Source organism: Dermacentor albipictus, chromosome 1 (assembly GCF_038994185.2).
Source record: "Dermacentor albipictus isolate Rhodes 1998 colony chromosome 1, USDA_Dalb.pri_finalv2, whole genome shotgun sequence".
In the NCBI taxonomy this organism is placed as follows: Eukaryota; Metazoa; Arthropoda; class Arachnida; order Ixodida; family Ixodidae; genus Dermacentor; species Dermacentor albipictus.
Window position 1 is genome coordinate 418,891,041 of NC_091821.1, and position 24,234 is coordinate 418,915,274.

The window sequence follows — 24,234 nt, forward strand, 5'->3', positions numbered from 1 at the left end:
TAAGAAAAAACGAGCAGGGAAGAGACGGGGATTGGGATTGCCGCAGGGCACAGGTAACGTTACCGCGAGATAACGATGTGCATAGAGCGAGACTATGCGATATGTTATCACGCAGGTATACAGCTCGATCGCACAGGCTACGGGTGACTGTCTGTCGCCGCCCCGATTTTAAGGAGACGTCATTAGAAACCCACGACACTCTCACGTTAGTTCTCAGCAGCGTGTAAAGTCCACAGAACGTATACTACGTACTATTACTACCACATAATACGTACTACTACATACGTATACTAAAGTGACTGATCGTCTCGCATTGCGCGTGCAGCAAAGAGGCTGAACTGTCTGCTAGACATACCGTGTCACGTGAACGATATAAGCGGAGAAAACGGAGGGTGAGATATCAAAAGGAACTGAGAATTTTGCCTTTTTTCTTCTTTTTCTTTTAAGCCGTGGGAGTGTTGGAGCGTGAGGAGATCGGACAATGAAAAAAAGAAAAGAGAGAGCGAGAAGTTATGAGAGAAGATAGGCTCGCACGTGATTGGGCTGTGGCTCAAAACAGCTGAGGAAAAGAGGGCTTGAAGCTGAAGTCGGGGCCTTCCCATGTAATCTTCAGCCGCCCCACAAGTGAAGCGTTTTGAAATTGCGCCTCGCAGCAGCTTTATATACGAACAGGAGAAACCCGTCGGAAGAAGCTGCGCAGAATGTCCGGGAGGCAGAGCGCAAGGCAACGGCAAACGAATCGGACCGCTGGCGCGCGCCAGCAAGGAGCAGCAGCAGCAGCAGCAGCGTTTGGAGGAAAAACGCCGAGCCAACGAGTCTAACTGCTTAGCAGCGCTTAAGCTTTGCGTCTATCATTTATCTCTTCTTTAATCCTTGCCCATGTTGCTCCCTCTTGGCGTGTTTCATCGGGTTTCTTTTCCTTGTTTCTTTTTTTCTCTTCTTTTTTTAAGAATTTTATTTTTCTTGCTCGCTCTTTTGTTTCGCTGCCATCGCTTCAAGGACTTTAAAGGATTTTCTCTCTCTCATTCTCTCAAACTCGCCTCCCTGTATTTTGCTCCTTCATTATTCTTCGCATCAAGCACCGTCATCTTCTCTGGAGGAGGGGGCACCTTGATTGATTTCTTTTTTTTTATTTTTCGCTTTTACTTATCTCTTGCGTTCATTATTTTCTCGTCTTTATGGGACCGGTGCGCCTTTCAGTGTCCCCCCTCTCCCCCTCTCTCTCTCCTTTAGAACCGGTACGCCAGCGGCTCGTTTCATCGTTAGAAACCTTATAGCTGGATAGAGCTGTGTAGTGCTAAGAGAGAGATCGGGATGTTCCTTCTTTTCTTTTTTCCCCCCTCCTTTTCCTGCAAACTTCGAATGTCCGGGAAGGCGAAAGAAATTGAGGCTACTTTGTCATCGGTTTCTCCTCTACACGTCGCCTCGCGGTGCTTCTTCGCAGGCGTCTTTCTTTCTCTTTCGTTCTCTGTTTTCATTTTAACGCTTCCCGTGTAGTTCGTGTTCGTGCTTTCTCCTAGGCCTGTATGGCACCGCCAGCTGCTGCCTGTTTCTCGTGTACCAGTTTTCTTCAGGTTTGTCCTCCGTGCGCGCCCGGTGCCTTGTGTTGTCGGTCGCGTTGCGCGTCTTCGTTGGTTTGGGCGAGAGCGTCGTCGCGGCTCGACGTTGTTCGAAGCACCGTCCGGTCGACGTGCGTCCACGCGTGCGTATACCGTGCGAAACGCGTTTATCGACTCGCATTGCTTTGCGCTTAACGGTTCCGCGTTTCAACAACGTAAGAGGGCGGAAGAAGAGTGAGGAAGAAGGTAACTGACGTCACGTTCGTTGTGTAGAGCTGAAAGAGACATTTCGGATACCCTGCTGCAGGTACCTTGGTCGCATGGAGGACAACATACCGTCTGTCTTTAAAACGCGCGACTTAAACACAAATGATTATCGGCTTGGAGAAGCTCTGAGTACCACTCTAGTTCGGAACGCTTCTTTTATCGTGTTCACGAGCAAGTCGCGTGTTGATTGTATCTGTTCGTCACGTGTGACCTAGAGTTATTTTTTGCCCGAGAGGTATTATGGTTTTCGCCGAGAAGTAAACCAACTTTCGGGGCCTACAGGAAGCATTGAGCAGGCTGATACAGCCCGAGCCTCTGTAATAAATAGTATGCAGCCTTGTCCCTCAGATACTATCGGCTATTGATGCTGAGCCCGACCGCTTGGTTTAAACGGTTTGTAGCGTTACGTAATCGCCAATGCACGCAAACGTTTTGCCAGAAGTTCTTGAGATGCTTTAGACATTGCTGTTTAGATGCGGTGACTTGTGCAACCGAGTCGTTCATCCTTGGGAAGCAATCACAAACGACATGCTCCTCTGGCATTCGCTAAACGGCATCCGGTAGATTACAGTTGTAGAGGAGCTTGTCTTGGCTCACACGCGACTTCCACACACCAGATTGCAAGCCATACGCGCCGGACACGCCTGCACGTGCATCTAACGATCGTTTGCAACATACGACGCGTACTCTTAAAAGGACTGTGAAGAGAAAATTATGATGAGCTGTATTAGTAAGTTACCTTTCTCCGAAGTCCAAAAAGCCACTGTTATCGAGCTAAGCCAGAAAAGACGCCATTACGATAGACGGATTAGGTTTTTCACCAGCTTGCCATGACGGCATTGATTTCGACGCCGTCTGCTCGTGCTTAAGTTCTTTTGACGCATACACAGGAATTTTGGGCCTTGCCCCTGCGGCTCTCTGTTGAACTTCACCGCTATGCACCAGCTAAATCAATGGGTAGCAATTTAAAAACGAAAATATTTCGATAGGCTGCTAGAATTTAACAACTTGGCAATATCGAGGAGCTGCAGCCTTCCAATAAAATTCGTATTTGCGTCACTTGTTCGTAACTTTCCTGCTGTGTTATAGCAGTGTCTTAATGCTGACCAAAATTCTGCTATAATGCAGCAGGGACGTCACGACTAAGTGCCGTGAGTACGCATGTTAATAAAAGGGTGTACGCATTCGACGTTGCTAACTGAAAATTGTTGAAATTCGGGCGGCCTCCTGGAATATCTCTTGTTTTGTTGAGAATGCTGGCCATTGCACACTTGTGCACTGTGGTGAAGTTCGACAGATATCCCACGGGGCAATGCTCAAAATTTCTCGACATGGCGCAGACTGACTAGTACTTTGTATTCTAAATGAGCCAAAGAGCGAACTTGGCAAATTTCCAAAACTTACACTGCGCCATAGGGTCCCATTAGGAGAAAGTACTTTGAAATTTACGATGTCTCAGGGACGTTACTGGCGCTTTCATTTGGATGCGAAAATAAAAACGATAACTAAAATTGGCCTTCATTTTCGGAATGGGGAGGGGGAGGGTACAGCGGTAGCGTGAGGAGGAAAGCGGTCTAAGAGAGTATGGCGAAAGGGTGAGTAGGAAAGTGGAGTGCTGAACGAGACCTGCTCTAGGACGGTGGCCCGCTACGAGATAGCGCCACACTATAGCCTGCGCCGTCACCCGGTTGCCGATGACGTCATTACTAAGGCTTGCGGCGAGCGTGTCCACCGGCACCATATACGGAAATAAAGCACTGACTGCACGTGGGATTCGGACTCACTGCGCATGCGCTACTTCGCTTGCGCCGCCGCCTTCCTTAGAAAATGCGCTCCACGCGAGCCACGCGTTACCGTATTTACGCTCTCTTTCTGAATCCGGTGGAATTCAAACCAGCTAACGAGCTGCGCTCGATTTTAGTATTAGGCGAAGTACTATTTATTGCGATAGCAATTATATGGACACTCCAGGCGCATTTCTGCCGTCGGCGTCGCCGTCGCTGTGAGGTTCAAAGAGATCTGCGACGTTTGCAGAGCGCGCAGTGCCGGTAGCGTTGCATGCGCTGTGCTTTCGACATTTCGTACGCGTTGAAGCGACAGATTAACGGAGGTCAATTGGCTCGCGGCTGCTGCCGCGATTCCTAACTCCAACGTTTTCACAGACAGTTTCCGCTGTCGTCGAGCGATGTGTGTTCATGTTTACCTGTGCGCGCGTGACACCGCGCTGGTTAATTTAAACACGTTGAGGGGCTAGTTGGTTTGAATCCATGATAAAATGTGCAAGCGCGACAGAACAAGGTCGTAGAAAGAAGCAGGCACACAAAGACAGCGCTGTATCCTTGTGTCTGTTTCTTTCTACGTCCTCTTTAAGTCACGCTTACACATTTTATCATTGTTAATTTAGTTCGTAAACGAATGTTTACAAGTTTGTACAGCCGATAAAACTAATATCCTCACTTCGTACAGCTATCTGTTAATTTGCTATCGCAATCGGTGCTTCGCCTTTCCGGTGGAAGTGACATTTTTTCTCCCTTCCTTTTTTCTTAACGCCTTTTGGAGCGCCCCTGCGCGCCACGTGACAAGAATATTGTCTTGACGCTTATAACGAATAGTCTTGGTTTTCGACGATACGTTAAGTAACGGACAGCGACAACTTATCCGAAATTGCAGCGAAAACTCAGCTGGTAACGATGAGTGAAGGGCTACGCTATTTTGCTCACGCAACACAATGTGCGCCTCTCTCGTAGAGCGTCAACCGTCTCGGTATAGCAAGGTGTTTGGCGTCATTTCATCCCCTTCTGAAAGCAAAAAGAAAGACGGGACGTACATCCATCCTGTTGACACTGAAGGCTGGAGGGGGGGGGGGGGGGGGTGAGGGGCAGAGGGGAGGTTGTTCGTGCTCTAAACGCTGCACTCTTGTGCGATTACTTTCCGGCTCCTCTTTGCCAGTTTCTTTGTACTTTCTCTCCCTAACTGTTTCCAACTTGACAGTGACGAAGCCGCGCAGCTGTCGGCGTCCCCGCAGCACCCGCTAAGAGGGACAGGTTTCATTTTGTTTTTCTTATTCCTCCCTTTCAGCATGGAAGCAGCTATTTGGTCATTTTGTCGAATTGTTGACGTTGTTCGTGTTCACCTGCTTGAAAAAAAAATACAGAAAAAAAACAAGGTCGGCTAAATTTCGAAGCATCGACGTATCGATCCGGCGGTGGTAAACGGGGTCCGCTAGCGCAGGAAATGACGGGCGGCTACAATGGTTTAAACGCGTTGGCAAGTCGGCTGCGCGGGGCCCACTTGTCTTCCGAGCAAGCCCTGGCGGGGCTGCTCCGTTCTCGGCGTCGTGTCTGGCCGTACGTTGCGCGGCGGCGGTGGTGGTCGTGCATCTTGTTACCGAAGAGGAACGCGCCATCACCGACAGCTTCACCAATCTTCTTTCCCTCCCCCCTCCTCTCCTTAAACGACGGAGAGGCTACGCGAGTACTCGACACTCGTTGGGGGGGGGGGGGGGGGGGGCATTTATCGACAGTGCTTGTCGCCGGCCGGTCGATGGCTGGCGGCAACGCAGGCCGGCATTGTGCCCGAGTCCTGCCCCCTCCCTCCCCCTCCAATCCTTCCCACCCGATCTTCGAAACTCTTCCCTTGGAGGAGACGTTCGCGGCCTTCTTGTTTCGTCCGCTTGCGCGTCGCAGCCGCGGTCTTATTTCGATCCGCGGGGCTGTTCGTCTTGTCTCATTTGGAACTATACTCGTTCGCCGCCGAGTTGGAACTTATCTGATGGCCGTGCAACGCAATGTTGAGAGTGAGAGGCAGAGAGCTGGGGATGTGTGGGTGGCCTCGGCGCGGAGCGCGCGCTGAATTGTTCGAATCGGCTTGTGTCGTGACGGGCGGTATCGAATGGGTTTTTAACCGCTCTTCCTAATGCGCCCGTGCATTAGGAGGAACGGTTTTCATGGAGTAACCCCTAACGAAGGCGCATCCTTCTTTGCGGCCTTCGTCGCAGCAGATAGCAGTTTGTGCTCGGTGCAGTACCCCAGAGTTCGACCGTTCGATAAACTGTAGGCTGGGTGTGTGGGAGGGGGTGGGGGTTGGGGGCGATCCATGAATTCACACACGAAAACAGATAAAGAAATAGTGATAATGTGTGCTTTTTGTGCTTTTATTGGGTTTTTCTTGTCGACTCGAGGTGGCATAAAGCCGCAGAGACTGTTTCCAGGTGAACTCCTTTACTGCGGCTCCAAGCTCTCTTCATAGCTGTCGAGAAGACTTGTCTCCAATGCAGGCCAGAATTCGAACGCAGCTCGCGTATCGCCTTTTCTGTGCTAGAATTGGGTTACAGCAGTTGACAGTTCTGTTGAAGAACCGCGAAAGTTCGTTTTCCAGACTGTGCTCTGTCTGGGTCTCCACGGCGACTTTGCCCTGCCGAAGGAGCGTCGCTTTCATCAGAATTTTCGTACAGTCACAGTCTTACCGCTACGGCGAGACGGAGCAGTGGCACACGGCGATGTTAGCGGCACCTGGCGGACTTGTTTTTTATCCAAGCTGCAGTGAACTATTGCCACAGTATAAATGCGCGTTCTGCTCTTTTGTGTGTGGTTATACACTTCGGCTGCCACGCAGTATGTTCTGTCATTCTTGTTTCTTGTCATTCGAGGAGGATCGTGTTGCACAGCAGCGTTCCCAAACAAAATTCTGGTACACCGCTCACAAGTACCAGCGCCAGTGCATTGGCGCCCGTCTACTCATTATAGAGTGGGTGGAAGTGCAGTCGTGGACGGCAGTTAATTATGGCTGTCATAGTGACTAAGTGCAACGCGCAAAATGAACAAAACACTGGGGACTAGCAACACGGACGAGCGCTAACTTCCAACCGAATTTATTGTTCACATGTGCACGTGTATATGCGGTAACACAGAGGAAAGCTTACGTGTGCTGCACTTAGTCAATGAAGCACCAACTATCAATAAAACATGTGCGTCGCGGAGCTGTATATGTTGTGTGATAAAATGACTCCGATGAAAATGGCATGGAATGTATGATGTCGACCCGCCTATGGTGTAGCTGGAAATTTCTGAAAGGGGCCTTCATCCTGGAAGACATATAATGGACTGATGACTTTTCTGCTTGTAGTGAAAGGCAGACGCTGTAACGCGCTCACTACGACGGGCTTGTTTAGCTTACAATATCAGGTTAGTTTTGTATTACAGTATAGACTCGTGTAAGAGCCGCACCTCCAACTTGGCAGCCGAAAATGTGGAAGAAATTTTCCAACGGAGAAGCAATCGCGTTCGGTTCCCCGATGCCGCACGCGCGCATCGGTGAGTTTTCGCGTGCTGTTTACTGCCGTGATCCGCTACTAGATGGCGACAGCTGCGCGTTGACCTCTGATGCAATGGTACATCCGGGGATTCGGGGTGTGCAGTAGTCGCCGGCTGCGCCGGCGCCATTTTTACCGAAAGGTTCGGCCCTGGTTGACGAGGTACCGAAAGGTTCGGTACCTCGTCAAAATTATGGAAAGAAAATGCGGGCCTTGCGGCAATGCTCCGTTCCTGCGTGCCGCGGAAGCAACGCTACAACAGTTGGATTGCTCTGTGTCGCAGGAAGTAGCACCTCGCGTATGTACGCCAGTGCTTTGCACCGTGTGCAACAACAGAGTGGAAGTAAAAGAGGAACTTGTTATACTTGCCGAAAGTGCCCATCTAGATTCGTGACGAAAATCCAAAAAGTAACCAGTCCTCGTTATGTTCAGTCATAACGGATAGCTCCGAATATTTCCAAGCCAATACGAAGATGATAGAAACAAAATAACGCGACTTCTTTGCTGGGGACATAAGAAAATACTTTCATCGAAAAGGAAACATGCTGGCAGAAAATTTTGCTTTTAAATATTATTGTTTAAGCGAATGGGGGCCCGTTCCGGCGAGTGTTCACTTTCTTGGTAAATCGCCTCTATTGCCACTATTGCCTCTATTGCCACTATTGCCTCTATTGCCACATAGAGGTGCATAATGATTGCCCCGACTCTTTATTTTGCAGTCGTCGTTGCTCTTCCGTCGATTGAATGGTCTTGCTTATATGGTATTTTGGCAATGCGCTGTTTCACTGTTGTTTATCTTGTAGTGAAGAAGGTCAGCCCTTTAACAGAGGATAATCGGGCTAGCTTTGCCCAAACGTCTTCCAACATTTCGTTCTAGCTGCGCTCCGATTACCACCAGAAAGCTCATCTTAAAGGTGCTTACGTGAGCGTGAGTGAGTATCCGTCTTTGCAACATTTCTTTTATAGACCAGCTGTACGATAGTTCTTGTAGCCAGCAGTCGCAAGCGCGACCAAAGCTGGCAGCACGCAGGGCGCCGAGATTTCGAAACTATGCAAAACAACGTCTCCGTGAAGGTTTAGGCATGTCAGATTCGCTGAAACACGTTTGGCTTCTTCATAATGTAATTAGCATTGCTACCGTTGATACTCGTCACACACAAAAAAAGGCGAATGAATAAAACATTTACAGCTTCCCTATAAAGTTCTCCGCGGTTTACACTGCCAAAAAATTTCCTCGCCCTTGGGACGCCAGATTTCTACCGCAACATATAAATTTGTGCCTCGTAATCAGAAAGTGGTTTTGGCACGTAATACGTCATTTTATTATTAACATATACATTTCGCGCAGTTTAGCAACGCTGAGTCCAGTTAGATCTCTCCGAGGAGGAAACGTAATCCGCTCCGCTCTCCGTCGGCGAACCGGAACCATCGCGCGGTTTCGCCACGCCGCAATGCGTATGTGTCTCGTCTATGCGCTCGTAGAGATAGCAGGGGGCGGAAATGTTTCGTCCGCAGTGCCCGCCCCCGGAGGCTGGTGTAGCTACAGCGTTCCCGGCGCGGTCCGCGTCACATTGCGCGCAATGGCGCGTGGCGTTGACACCCGACGCGCCGCATTCCGACCGAGCAGGCGATTGTATCGGACGTCGCTTGTCCGCCCGCCGGCGTAACGGCGCGCAGCTATGGAACGAAGCGGGAGGAGGCGCGACGACGGCCCCGATTGTCGTTTTTCTTGTTTGCCTGTTTTTTTTTTTCTTACTCTCTTCGCGAGCACAATGCGTGCGCGATGGCACGACTCGATGTCGTTGCGACCGCGGGTCCGGAAGTTTGAAAAAAAAAAAATGGGAAGCGCTCGCGCGCGGGAGAGACAAATAGTATGGTGGTGTATAGCCGAGCGCGAGGCATCGTCGTCCTCGAAGCGCCGGTCGCTCGTGCGCCCCGTGGCTGCGGATTATCGACGCCGCCGTTCGAGCGCCCGTCCGCCGTTCATGAACTTCCTCATGAACTTCCTCTCCGGAAACGGAACCGGAAACGGAGGCTGCGCAGGGCCGCCGCCGCCGACGACGGCCTGCCACCGCGACCGCAGCTTTGCTCTAGAGCACTGTAGCTTTGCGGGCCGTGTTTGCATTTGCGAAAAGGGGTAAGAGGGCAGGGGTGAGGGGGGGAGGGAGGGTGACGTTGGGTTCGCGGGCATCCATTGAGGCGTTGATAGCTTCTCTGCACGCGACTGCCACGAAAGAATGGCGCTCATCTGTGTGTGCGTGCATTCTTCCTTTCATCTTTCTTTTCTCAAGTAGTCAGAACGCAAATTCGAGTCGCTAAAGTGCCTCGTTCCGGCGCCATTCTATCGTCTGGTTTTCTGACCCTCTCACTTCGCTTTCCCTCTCTCTCTCTCTCTCTCTCTCTCTCTCTCTCGCATACTTTCAGGCTGCTCTAAATTACCTGTTTAGGGGCGTTCCGTTCCCTCTATCGAGGGCCTATTTCGGGCAGGTCGCCGTCAAAATTGCTCCTGCGCGCTGGTGGGGGGCCGATCGTCTTTCGTCGATTTCTCGGAAGCCCATTCGCCCCCCCCCCCCCTTTCCCTTGTTCGAATATTTTGCCGCCGCTTGAACGAGAAACGAAGGCAGTTCGAAAAAGAAAGCACCGTGTCCTGACCCCATGAAACGCTTCGCACTCCTGCCTCCTCCTTCATATTTTTAATTTAACGTCTTTTTTTTATTATTTCCGGCACTCATTTTAGCAGGCCCGCTTGTATTCGTTTGGCCATATAAACCTCCGCGATCGCGATATTCTCCACTCGTCCGTGTGGCGCTTAACACACGTCGTAAAGACCGTGCAAACTGTTAGCGCTCTGTCGGTCCCCGATATTCAGCGCGCAATGAGCCGTGAATGCAAAGTGAAGTGTAGCGGGTGCGATATCTTTTGCGTATCGTCGTCTTTTGTTTGTTTATTTGCTTATTTATTTTCTTAATCGTTTCTTTATTTTTTCACATCGCGCTTTTATAGGCGCCCTCGTAAACTGTGATATCCTCATTGCTTATTTCTGCATTCCTAAAGCGCCGTGACTTCGCAGCGCTATATTTCAGATTATGCGTTCGCGCAGTTAAAGCGTGGTTGGACGACGGGGTGTTTCTTGCTTTCTTTCTCCTTTCTTTTTTTTTTTTGCTTTTCCTGCGTTTCTCTGCAGCGCGCACTGCTGAGTCTCTAGATGATTTTGTTTATTTGCCGGCACGATCCCATGAAAGCCGAGTTCTGAGACATTCTCGCATGCACGTAGTGTACGTGTGGAGCTCCTCGTGGTGGTGGGTGTTAGTGTTATACTATGGAGAAACTGCAGCGATGGACGCTTGTTGTGGGTCATTACAGAGGCGAGCTGTCGCAAGCCTCAGTCACATTACCCGTCTTTTGAAGATAAATACGAAGAAGTAAGTATGTGACCATAAGCTTCCAACGCGATTTCTGCGGTTTGTTATTAAAGTCGATTCAACGGCGACGCCAGCGTGATTTGCCAAAGGTCAGAACAAGCTTGACGTCTCGTACAATGAAACTGGCAGCTGTGCGTCGTCGCTTGAAACCTTTAGTGACGAGCGAAACGAGAGAGTACGTTTACAGCCCGAAACAATCATAAATGGGGCTTCATGTGGTAGGTATATACACGCGGAAAGACTATGTTTCCTGACGGCAGCGGAGAAAGAAACGGCTGTACTGGCGAAATGTATAGGATTCGTGCGGATGTAGATCTATTGGCAGAACACGTCAACAAAATTGGTTTCACGTAGCTTTCAGAACGTCACTGCTTGTCTTGCTATATATTCTGACTTGGAAGTTCGTCTTAGGTTCGCTTCTGACTCGACGCGAGCTCTATGTAAGGCCGCATTGATTTGTGCACTACTTAAGTATACTTTTTAAGTTCTGTATACTGTGGCCTAGGGTTGGCAGTATCGATGAGTGATTAATCGATTAACTGTATCCCTCAAAACGACTTATCTTCGTCGATGTCTACCTTTCATTTAGTTGACTTAATCGATTATACCTGTTTGATTAATCGTTTTCAAGAGTTTGATAGGAGTGGCACGAAAATTGTGAAATCGTGCTTGAATGGCGGCGCACGAGCAGTGACTGTGCGCCTCCGGTAGAGCGACTGTCGACTGTCGATTCAAGTGCCGAGCGATGCCGAGCCGAGCGCGTCCTTTCCTCACATTGCACACGCCACCACACCACCCCAAGCCGGACGCTCGAAATGACCTCGCAATTCAAAGCTTACTATGGCAACCCAGTCGTTTATCGTCGTGCCACTCCCAGTCCACTGAAGACGTGGCACCGCATGCGTTCCGGTTTGGAGCATGCGTTTGACATAGCGATGCAGTTGATGTCGATTCCAGCGAATATGTAGCCTCCGATCATCTGTTCTCGAATGCTGGTTGTGTGGGCCATTCAAAGCGGGTGTCCGGTTCACCCAAACATCGTCAGCCAATTGACTGCGCTCTGTAGAAAAGGGCGTGTGGTTTAAGACCATATAAATCAGTAATTTCTTTTACCCTTGAGCATATTGCAATTTCTTGCGTATTTCAGTTGGACTTCAGCTCTTTCACTTTTGCCGTTTTTCATTTTTATTGTGTAACTGTATTGTGCAGGGGTTCACTAGTGCCATGCGTCTTATTTGATTCTGCCCCGAAGTGCCATATTATAAGATACATCGTTTATCTTTTCAAAGGTCATTAGTACCAACTATAGTCTTTAACAAGTTAAAATATTATCCTTTATCAAACGTTTATACACTTTTGTTTCAAACTTGGTTCCACCTCTCAAACATCAAAAATGGGGTCATGCAAAAGTAGATAACTGCGTTTCAACCTTTTTTAAAAGCGCCGGGCCACAATTTCGATTAATAATTTAAACAGTGATAAAGCGTGCGTCGAAAGCGATTAACTCTCTAAAGGCTAAAGTGATGGATGATTATAATTGTTATTCTGTTAAACAAATTAATCAACCATCCCTATTGCGGGGGCGTATCCGCGAACTTCCGAATAAAGCCCCTGAGGCGTTTGCCGCGCCACGGAAGAGCAGCGGAGCTCGATATCTAAACGTGTCGCGTACCCTTCGCCGTTTATTTATCTGGCCTCTAAGTTCCGAGCTCCATGCAGACCGCGACTCCGCCAACGCTCTGTTCGCCGCGTGCACCACGCGAAGCTCGGCGGCGCCCACCAACTTCGGCGAAGTCCCATCTTCTCAGCAGCACCTTGTCATAACTTCCGAAACCCCGGACCCACGGATTCGAGCCGCCGTGTCATAAGCCTCGCGTTACTGCCAAGTCGCATGCGTTAAGGCGTGCGTGTCTCACCGAGACCGGAGCTTTCCCCAAAGTTTCGTCTCCGTTGGGAAGGCGTTAGCTCTCCTCTCCGGCGCCGCTATTTATCATCGCGTGATGGGTATTACAGGATGGGACACACACAGCCGGGCGAGACGACTCGCGCGATTGGGATTGTTGCGCGCTTGGCGTGCGAGTGGGGAAGGACGCGGGCGAGGACGCGAAACGGGACGCTAGGTGGGGGCGTGGACGCGCGACACCCCGAAATCCGAACTTCCGCGGAAGGGGACCGGTAATGATGTCGCCACGCGCCGCCGTCCGTTTCGCAGGCGACCGCCGCCACCACCGGTCAGCGTCCCGCCGCGAACGCGCTGTTGCGAGTGCGGCGCGAAAAAAAACGCGTTGCTCGCAGCGGATCGCCGCTCGTCGGAACGACTCGCGCCGCGCGACTTCCTGTCGAGCGTCGCTGAGACGTCGTCTCGCTTGGCTCGACGCAGCGATATGGCGAGAAACTTTGGCGCGAACTTCGGAAGAGTGCGTCACGCGCGCGTGAGTCTATGCGCACCATTTGCCCCGTGCGCTCCGATGACTTTCTCCGAGCTCGAAAAATGACGCGCTTGCTGCAGAGCTCTCGGCGTCTTGCGACGGCTCACTCCTTGAAGTGCCCTGCGTTTTCGTGTGGCGTACCGTTGGCCCGTTGGAAAGCGGCGTAAAATGAGTCGAAGTGCCGGTGACATGTCCCTTGTGCGCGAGTGTAACTGCTCCTCAACGCCATTTTATACAGCTCGTGCTGCCCCCCAGAGGGATGCATTCACTGCGCTTCGGCAGGAGAGCATGCAGCGAGCGCACTGTATACTCGGAAGAGTTAACGTCGAACGCCTCAGCGAGCGCCTCTATACAACGAAATGACGTTTATAACAGACAAGTCCGCGCCTCCCGGCTGAACTCCTATCTTTCATATAAGTGTTACGAACACCTCTGTATAGCCAACACTACTACAGCGACACCTTGTTCAACATCAAAAGCATTTCTCTTTCAAGCTAAGCAAACAAATCTTTGCCGTAATCCACTGAAGTGCACTGATGCTGAAATATAATTTTCCTCCACAGCAAGAACACTGGGTGTCGTTTTTCATGAAAATTTGCTATGAAATTTTCCCACATAGAACATACAAACAGCCCAAGGCACTAGGCATATTGAGAAAAGTTCAGCACTTTTTGCCTGTTTCTCAAAAGCCCCTGATGCTTTGTAACATACTTTTCGCATTTCATTTGCAACATTGTCGCTGGATTTTGGGTAATCGCACCAAGAATTCAAATAGTAGGCTAGTTACATTACAGAAAGACGCAGCACGAGCAATAACAAACTCCCCATGCAATGCCCACACTTCCGACCTATTCCGCAAGTTCAAGATAGCAAAACTTTCTACCCTTTATGAGCATCAGTTACCGTCCCTGAAATCAGAAATCCATAGAAATAAAATAGAACAACACTCCGGGTTGTTGCCAACTTGCAATTCAGCATTTCATCTCGTTCCACTCGCCATCATGAACATTTGCACATTCCACGACAGCGTGCCAACTACGCTCTTTAGACGCTGTGGAGGTCTGCCAAGGGCACTAAACAAATATGAGCTGACCGAAGTGCAGCTGCGCGTTCTAACGAAGAAAAAAAATTATTTGAAATTATGCACTAACACATACTGTATAGTCTGACCGTATTTGAACGGAAGTATTGTTCACTGTTGGTCTCATTATAGATATTCTATCGACTATAAAGTTGTTACTCTTCGTTATCCCCCCCCCCCCCCCCATTCTATATATGTACCGTGCTTCCTAACTGTCATGTTTGCTGTCATGTTGTGCGGGGTGACGGGGCCAGTCGGGCTGCCTTAGACGCCGCTTTTATCCCGTCTTCCTCACCACACCTCCTACATGCCCTGTACTTGTTGTGGGAAATAAACTCAAACTCGTTCAACTTGTACTTGTTCAACGAAGCAACGTAGGTGTCCCCGACTACTCGTTTGTTCTTTTCTTTTTATTCTTTTTTTTCCTTTCGAACGCACGCACGTATGCCGGTGACACCACTGAGCTGCGTTGCGCGTACAGAGCGCCGATCGACATCACAACAAGCACTACACAGTATATAGAATCCGCATTTCGCAGGTGTCGTGACAGCCCCCGCCATCCCTGAAGCGATGAAGTTCCAGAAAGTCGCTCGACTCGCACAAAATAGTTACCAGTGTCTTTTTTCTTTTTTATTACACAGTGGGCTTGTTCGTCGCGAAGGTAAATATTGCGATCAAGAACAGTGTGCGCAGTGGCGGTGTTGGTGTCGTCACGGTTCTAACGGAACTATTCCAGCGACCCGCTCAAAGAATGGAAAGCGAGAGAAAGAATGCTGAGGTAAGCAATTGAGGCTTGCGAAGGAGTGCTACACGGCTCTCTGTCCTCGCATTATCGGATAAATCTAGCGTGAAATAAACTCGAGAGCAATTCACGAGTTCGCGAGAATAGTCGTATTCAGTACGAAACTTCGCGCCGCAAATGTATGACGGGAAGCGGAATGAAAACTTCTGGAACGTGGCATCGTGCAGCGTCGACCAGAACTTCGGAGTGGCCATAGACTCCGGGTTTGGAATGATTCCGCAGTCATTCCACATTTTGAGACACCTGGAATGGATTGAAAGCCCGTGATTCCTGAAGCTTTTTGGAAACCTTTTTTTCGTACAACGTTGAAGTGCATTTGAAGACAACTCTTAGTTGCAGTTAACTCCAACTTTCTACAGGTTTTCCCGCTCAATTTAATCCAAGCGCCAGCCAATTTAATCCGAGCGCCAGTCAATTTAATCTAAGTGCCAGTCAATTTAATCCAAGTGCCAGTGATTTTAATCCGAGCGCCACTCAATTTAATCCAAACGCCACTCAATTTAATCCGAACGCCAGCCGAAATAATCCAAACGCCAGTGAATTTAATCCAGACACAACGGAATTCAAGAACCTTTGGATTTCAAGCCTTCTGGAAATTTGTGAACATATTATGAGTTAACACCGTGAAATTGAAAGAGCGAGGTGATAGATCAGTAGCTATCCTGCCACGGGACTGACGACAACTTTTGGAGGTTTTGAAGCGAAAAGCTTCAGCCGGCGTATGTCGGAATTGGCTCCGTAAGCATGTTCGGAGTCAAATTGGCTCCGCAAGCATGTTCGGAGTCGAATTGGCTCCGTAAGCGTGTTCGGAGGCGGCGCAGGTGGCCACTGCCGCGCGCTTGGCGTCATCGTTTGACGTTCGCCGCAAGCGCGTGTTTATCGCAGAGGCCGACTTATAACCGCTTGCCGGAGAATAGACGTGCGCATTCAACATGGAAGGAAAAGAGAGTGATACTACCGATACAGAAAGCTGTGTTTATGGCTGTACAGAAATCGCAAGACAATGTGCCCAACAATTATGAATAAAGAAGTTTATTAATCCTGCATAACTTATGGTATATATCATTGATAAGCAATTTGCATAACTAAACAAGGCACATGTATAGCATAAACATAAGCTAACCAAAGCATATCCGTAAGTGAAACCGTGAGCATAACCATAAGCTAAACCGTAAGCATATCCATAACTTAAGCCATCAGCATATTCATAAGTTAAACCGTAAGCATATCCGTAGGCTAAATCATAAAGCATAACCATAAGCTAAACCTTTAGCATAAAGGCTAAATCATTCGCATCACCGAACCTTTTCCCTTTGAGATATCCAGGCTTAACCATTGCTAAGCCCCAGCCAATTTTTTTTTATTTTCTACTTCGTTATGAGAATGACACAGCAGATGACAATTCTCGAAATTAATTGAGAGGAAACGTCAGCATGAGTACGTCGAGTTAATGGTACACATGCGATTTGGTCATGGCTATCAAACGAAACAATAAAGGTTGATTCGATGATAATCACTAGGCCCTCGCCAGGAGGCTTCGGTGGCTAGCGAATACGATTCACTATTCTACTGCGGTGTCCGCAGGCTCCAATCAAAGACCTAGTCATCAGTACCGTTAAAACAGTCATGAATACCATTTAATTGCATAACTAATATGGTCGAGTCACTAGTGATCACAAGTGAAATACAATGTGCAGTTCGGGGTTCTTGGTGTTTCGCGCAACATAACGTCATATACATGCAATGAAATACCATGAAACGAGTGACTCACTATGCCTATATAAACTCGTATTCTTAAGTCATTGGCGAATATTATTCGCCTATTTTACTATCCCTGAGACAGCTTTCCCTCGTGAGTGCCGTCAGTAGTATCAATGAAGCTGCAGAAGGACGAGCATTTTTGCGTTACCACTACCAACTGATACCGCCAAGTTTTTATCATCACTAGTGATGCGCTCATTGCGATGTTCTCGAATTTTCATGCCGAATAGCGTCATAGATATCAAATGAATTGTCATTGAGATGGCTATTCAATAACTATAATTTATTAACTATAGGAGATACTAAGATTGATTCACTCTAGTGATAAATAATCACTTTGTGTAGTTTGATGGTCACAGCCATCATATGTGCACGCCGTCAATAGTATAAATTAAAGTGTCAATAAATGATAGTTTTAATGAGTCAACATTGCTAACTGACATTGCAGAGCCATTAATTATCACTAGCGATAAGCTCTGTTCGGGGTTCTTGCACATTTATGATGCATATCGTCATGCATGTCAAATGAAACTTTTAAACAATAATCCAATTATGATCATTTACGATCAGTGAGCATTTGGTCTGCTACCATTGCTACCTGACAGTGAACAGTGATTTGTGATCACTAGTGACACAATGTTGTGCCTCTAGTGATCACTAGCGACTAGTGACGTTATGTTGCGCAAAACACCAAGAACCCCGAACTGCGCATTGTATTTCACTTGTGATCACTAGTGACTCGACCATATTAGTTATGCAATTAAATGGTATTCATGACTGTTTTAGCAGTACTGATGACAAGGTCTTTGATTGGAGGCTGCGGACACCGCAGTAGAATAGTGAATCGTATTCGCTAGCCACCGAAGCCTCCTGGCGAGGGCCTAGTGATTATCATCGAATCAACCTTTATTGTTTCGTTTGATAGCCATGACCAAATCTCATGTGTACCATTAACACGACGTACTCATGCTGACGTTTCCTCTCAATTAATTTCGAGAATTGTCATCTGCTTTGTCATTCTCATAACGAAGTAGAAAATAAAAAAAATTGGCTGGGGCTTAGCAAAGGTTAAGCCTGGATATCTCAAAGGGAAAAGGTTCGGTGATGCGAATGATTTAGCCTTTATGCTAAAGGTTTAGCTTATGGTTATGCTTTATGATTTAGCCTATGGATATGCTTACGGTTTAACTTATGAATATGCTGATGGCTTAAGTTATGGATATGCTTACGGTTTAGCTTATGGTTATGCTCACGGTTTCACTTACGGATATGCTTTGGTTAGCTTTTGTTTATGCTATACATGTGCCTTGTTTAGTTATGCAAATTGCTTATCAATGACGTATACCATAAGTTATGCAGGATTATTAAACTTCTTTATTCATAATTGTTGGGCACATTGTCTTGCGATTTCTGTACAGCCATAAACACAGCTTTCTGTATCGGTAGTATCACTCTCTTTTCCTTCCATGTTGAATGCGCACGTCTATTCTCCGGCAAGCGGTTATAAGTCGGCCTCTGCGATAAACACGCGCTTGCGGCGAACGTCAAACGATGACGCCAAGCGCGCGGCAGTGGCCACCTGCGCCGCCTCCGAACACGCTTACGGAGCCAATTCGACTCCGAACATGCTTGCGGAGCCAATTTGACTCCGAACATGCTTACGGAGCCAATTCCGACATACGCCAGCTGAAGATTTTCGCTTCAAAACCTCCAAAAGTTGTCGTCAGTCCCGTGGCAGGATAGCTACTGATCTATCACCTCGCTCTTTCATTTTCAAGGTGTTAACTCATAATATGTTCACAAATTTCCAGAAGGCTTGAAATCCAAAGGTTCTTGAATTCCGTTGTGTCTGGATTAAATTCACTGGCGTTTGGATTATTTCGGCTGGCGTTCGGATTAAATTGAGTGGCGTTTGGATTAAAATGAGTGGCGCTCGGATTAAAATCACTGGCACTTGGATTAAATTGACTGGCGCTCGGATTAAATTGACTGGCGCTTGGATTAAATTGAGCGGGAAAACCTGTAGTTAAGGAGTAATATTAATTCATATTTAAGTTAAGTCAACTCCTGAATTTTTCTTCAGGAGTTGACTCCTTAGTTTTAGTGAGCTCTATAACATTCATTTAGTGGGTTAATGCTGAGAATTGTTAGATTTAGATAGAACATTTTTGACATACGACCAATGGACGCAAACCAAAGGCAGCCACATGACAAAAGGTTGCACCTTGCGCGAATCCGTGGTAATTTTGAAAGCGCCGTCGTGTATCTTTTCTTTTTTTTCCCACACTTCCCGAGTTTCCAGAATGCGCAATAACAGGCGCTCAGAGAGGTGTACTGACAAATGTTGCCTGCTAGTATGACAGTAAATGCGAGACAAGGAAAGGCATCTGGCTTCAGCGAATTTCTCGTTTCTAAACTCGTGCAGTATTCTTTAAGGCAGGTCAAGCGCACAAGGACACAAACGGCGAAAAGAAGACAAACGAGGCGCTACTTCCAATTTGTTTGTCTCCTTTTGGCTGTCCGTGTCTTTGTGCGCTTGACCTGCCTTAAGGGAAATGAAGCCGTATACCGACCAGCTCGGTTCCAGACCCTTTGTTCAGCAGTATTCTTTAATATCCCCCTCTTAGTTGTTGCTTGCCTGTTTTTATTGCGATATCAGCTACATAAACACTCCAGGCGTATTTTTTGCCGTCGCCGTGATCTCCCGTATAAAGTCCAAGGACGATAACATAGTCGCCGCATGCTGTATGTGCGAGTGAAAGCTTGCCAGGGTGGGCCGACGTCGCTGCTCAATCTCGTGTGCTCAAGGGAGGAAAGCGGGGAGGAAGCGCGCCGTCTTCCGCCGCGCGCATGGAACCAGAGTGAGGGGAGGCAGGGGAAGGGGGGTGCGTTGTACCTCGGCGGCAACGCGCGACCGCGGGGCTTTATCTTGAAAACGATCTGGTTTTGAGGCAGAGTCTATATGTGGGCCGACGGCTCGTAGCTTTGCGTGCGCTGTGGTCTCGCGGCTCAGTTTGCGTTGAAGCGATAGACAGCACGAAGGTCACTGCGCTCGCTGCTGCTGCCGCACTTCCTCACGCCAGCGTTCTGACAACGTGTGCGCGCAGTCATCGACAGTGATGTGTGCATGTTTGCCTGTGCGCGCTGACACCATGCTTGTTAATTTAGAAGTTCATATGGTCGATAAAGCTGCCATCCTTACTTCGTATGGCTGTCTACTAATTTGCTATCGCAATCGATGCTTCGCCTTTCGTGCGAAACCGAATTTTTTCCCCTCAAATATTAACACTTGCCCACAAGGGGATTCGGTGACGATTACTTTGTTTTTTGATTTACTCCAATGATTAATAATTTAAAATATTACAGGTAACGGCACCCTGAAGGTGTCAGAAGCCACAAATCGTGTTTGTTCTTGTGCGAAAAAATAGTACGCAGCATTAATTGTTACTTTATGATGACTTGAGCATGTTTTCTTTTTTTTTCTTTTGCTATGCACGCAAGCGCAGGTAGGGGACAATTATAGGGAAAACGATTAATTTACTTGAATTTGAGGATTGGGATGGACCAGCTCGGGCGCTCCAGCAGTGGAAATCGTGTAACTCTCACCGTTCCGCGGATTCAAAAGGAGCGAAATTATGGGGATTTCTATTCTCCGGAATTGAATGGCAAAGGAGTGGAGTGCTCCACTCGGCAACTCTGCTATCGGCGCTGTTGTCTCATGCCCAGACGCCAACATTGTCTCCCTCTTGCGAAAGCCTGTGAAAGTTGAAGGTGAAAGAACGCATGCAGAAAGTAAGTTGCGCTGAATACGAGTCTCTACAAGAGTTCTCGCTGCGCGGCGTAACCGGAACATGTTTTTCTTGTCACTTGGGCAATCTTGCCACACCGCCCGGTCGTGTGTCTGGGACAACCCGACTGTTGAGGAATACCGCCGAACACTAGTAGGGAATGACGTCTGGTGCGCGTTATCGTCAGGCAGCGCACGTTTCTACTAGTATGTTCGGTCAGCGATTTATTTTTATTTATTTTTTTTTTTCATTATGAGGAAGACTGGGACGCTACGGCGGGCATGTTATGTTCGGTTTCCGCAGTTGCCGCTTTAAGCGATTTCGCGCGAAATGGCCGCATTCTTCGTGGCCGGCTTTATGTTTAGGACAAATCGAAGGCACCAAAGCTGCGCGTGTTCGTGTTGTGGAACGTGCGAAATGGAAATTACATTTGCCACGCATGTGTCCTCTGTATACGCGATGTCCCCGTCTTCCCGGGACAGCGTGACTACACGTATATAGGAACTTTTTTTGGCGAGATGAAAACTACGAGCTTGTGTGTTTGCGCGCATTGTGTGTGCGGTGCGTGCGTGTGTTTGGAATGAATTGGTCGGGTGCGATCGCGCGCGCGCGCGTTGGAGCTTGTCTCGATGGCCGTTTGGTGTCGTCGTCACGGCGGCGCCAGCTGCGTCGGCTTCTGCGAAAACTTCGGCGTTGTCGGGTTGCCGCGAACTTCTCCTCTTTCCTTCTTTTGTACGTCTTTTTTTTTTTGCTCTGTTGTTGTTCGATTCACGCCGCTGACGGTGCGAAGACCGAGCTATTGCATTTCGCGGTGCTTCCACTGTACCGTGTTTTGCCACGCGTATACTTCGGAGTGCCCGAGAGCACTGTTCTCTGTAGCACTGGATGGGCTGGCGACGCTGTTGAAGTGCTGTTATTGCTTGTCGTGGCGTGGCGATGGACGCATGTTCCCTGTCGTGTTTCTTTTTTTTTTTCTTTCACCATCTAGTATAGTGTATGGGGCGGTTCTCTTTCGAGTGTGTGCAGGGTTTCATCTGCGAGCGGGGCAATTTTTTTCTTTTTCTGAGAGCATTCCGTTCGGCTTCCACGTCCTTTCGCACATGTCTGCAGCAAGGGACATCATAGTGGTGCGGAGATGGAAAAGCGGTGGAGAATGTGTCGCTGTATAAAGGATCGCAGAAACTGACACACGAGAACTCTCGTAAAGTGTCTTCTTCTCCCCTCTTGGTGATCACGAAATTTTTGCCGCGGCGTACGTACTTCTGTATAGTGTATGCGATCAAGGAAAGTTTATCCCAATAGGAACTTCTTTTTCTTCTGCATTTCAGTGTGGTGTTCCCAAGTTTCAGTTTTCCTTTTGTCACCTTTGAAATGTGTGCTGAAACCGCAGTCGGGGTCATCTGTAACAGTATAACGGCACTTTGGAACTTCCCGCTTTTCTAGCTCTCTCTCTCTCTCTCTGGCGAGCTCACGTTTTATATTGTTGTTCGTTTTTACGAATGGTGCTTTCATTGTGTTTCTGTCTGTCTGCATGTCTGTTCTTTTTTTTTTCCGGGACCTCGTACAATTGTTCGTTGCTTCAGTAGTGTCTGTTGCATTATTTTGCTTCAAAGGGCGGACGTTATCTAATTCCTGTGTCTATACATTTGTGTACAACCTAACACTACTTTGGAAGTTTTATACGTAGTGTGGGAAACCACTACACCCGCAGCACCTTCTGTCTATCCTGCTGGATGTTGCAAAACAATAACTGGTTGTTGCATGGTTCGATCGCGGTTTCGTGTGTCTTACGCTGCAGAGTGCTCGCCGCGCCCTTTCATTTGCGATTTCGACACCGAAACGTGCGGCTAGCGTATTATGAAAGTCATCTGATACTTTATTTAAATAATCACAGGTATCATTGCATGTAACGTCGAATTAGCTGTTGGGTACCATGCACGGCGATGCCATCGTAGGGCTGCCTGTTTTAAACGCAGTCTGCGATTCCGCACGGGCACATTTGCCCATGTTGCACAGATATGGAGCCGAATTCGGTAAGCTTTTCGTTCACAAGTGCTCTTCCCTATTGGCTAGCCACTTTCGCCAAATGTAGCCGAACATTTTGGTTGGATGGCGTGTGCTTTTAATAACTGTTCTAAAGCGTAAGTACATTTTTTTTCCCGTATATACGGGTTCTGAGTTTTAGGAATGCCGGAACGCCAGAAACACACATGTGCGCACCAGCCCGCGTGGCTCCATCTCGTGACGCTTGCGTCAACTGGAGCGCAGCGACTGGCGTTCTACCTATTTGCTGGTCGAAGATATCTTGGGAGTAACCGTAGCTAGTGTGTAGCAGATTTTTTAAACCAAATCGTTTTCGTTGCCTCTTTCCCCGTTTTCGTGGTTGATCAGTGGGAGATATCATCGTACTCCGCAAGGAAAACGTTCGGTCGATCATCGTCGATGGTATCTGCATATTTTTTTTCTTTCCTTGTTTTTTTTTTCTCATATTCCAAGGCAAAGTTTCCAACGCGTTGTGGTTCAAGAAATCGTCGCCAGACAGCGCTACAAGCGCTTCTGTGTGAGAGAGATTTACGTGGAAAATACCGTTTGCATTGAATGGGAAGGGATGACGAGCGAGGAGGAAGTTGATATCAACGAGGGACTGAGGCAGAGGTGCCCTTTATCCCCACTGCTATTTATGATGTTCATCGTGAGTATGGAGAGGGCGCTGGAAGGAAGTAATATCGGGTTTAATCTCTTATACAAACAGGCGGGTACAGTAGTAGAGCAGCAGCTTCCAGATTTATTTTATGTGGACGGCATTTTGTTGCTAGCTAACAAGCAAAAAAAGTGATTTGCAACGTCTGATTAATATCTGTGGACAGGAAGACGAGAATTGAGGTTTGAAATTTACCTATAGAAAATCAGGTGTTATGGTATTCAATGAAAACAGTGAACAGACAGTGGTAGCACAGGGCCAGGAAATACATCGGGTGAAAGAATATAAATGCCTTGGTGTATGGATAAACGAAGGCAAAAGATATCTGGAAACACAGGAAAAAACAATAAGAGTAAAGGGGAAGAGAAAATGCAGCCATAAAGAAGCACCGAGCGCTATGGGGATACAATAGGTATGAGGTGCAGCGGGGTATATGGAAAGGTGCAATGGTTCCACTGCTTACTTTTGGAAATGCGGTTGTTTGCTTTAAATCAAGGGTACAATCAGGACTCGATGGGAACCAAAGGTCAGTGGGATGCCTCGCATTGGGCGCTCACGGAAAGACTACAAATGAAGCTGTGCTGGGTGATATGGGCTGGACAAGTTTTGAAGTGAGGGAAGCTCACAGTAAAATTTGATTATGAAGAACGACTGAGGAATATGGAAGAAAGTAAATCGGCTGTTAATGTTGATGTATTTGTACAGGAATAACATTAATTCACAGTGGGGGAAAAGTACTAGGAAGCTTAACAGCAAGTATGCGGCCTGTAGGGTGAGCAACACAGCAACAAAAGACCTCAAGCGGAAAGTCCGAGAAGCTGATATAATCTCGTGGGTGGCGGCAATGGAAAAGAAACCTCCCAAGAGTAGTTACTTAAGATGAAAAAATGAAATCAGGAAAGAAACAGTTTATGATAACTCAAAGGGAAGCTCATTACTTTTCGAAACGTGATCACGATGCCTTAAAAAGCACGCACCTATAAAGCGAGATATAAGAAGGAAGAAGCATGTGCTTGCTGCGGTAAAGCTAGGGAAACGGTGGAGCTTGTTTTATTAGAATGAGAAGATATCTGCCCAGTGGTCGATTTATACACCACTGGCCTCCTTGAAGCC

The 24,234-nt window shown here is 48.0% G+C and overlaps 1 protein-coding gene across 3 annotated transcripts in view; it reads left to right on the plus strand.

Annotated features, from left to right (window-relative positions):
- The window catches only part of Pgant5 (polypeptide N-acetylgalactosaminyltransferase 5), a 343,624-nt gene that overhangs the window by 223,169 nt on the left and 96,221 nt on the right, over positions 1-24,234 (plus strand). The window lies entirely within an intron of this gene.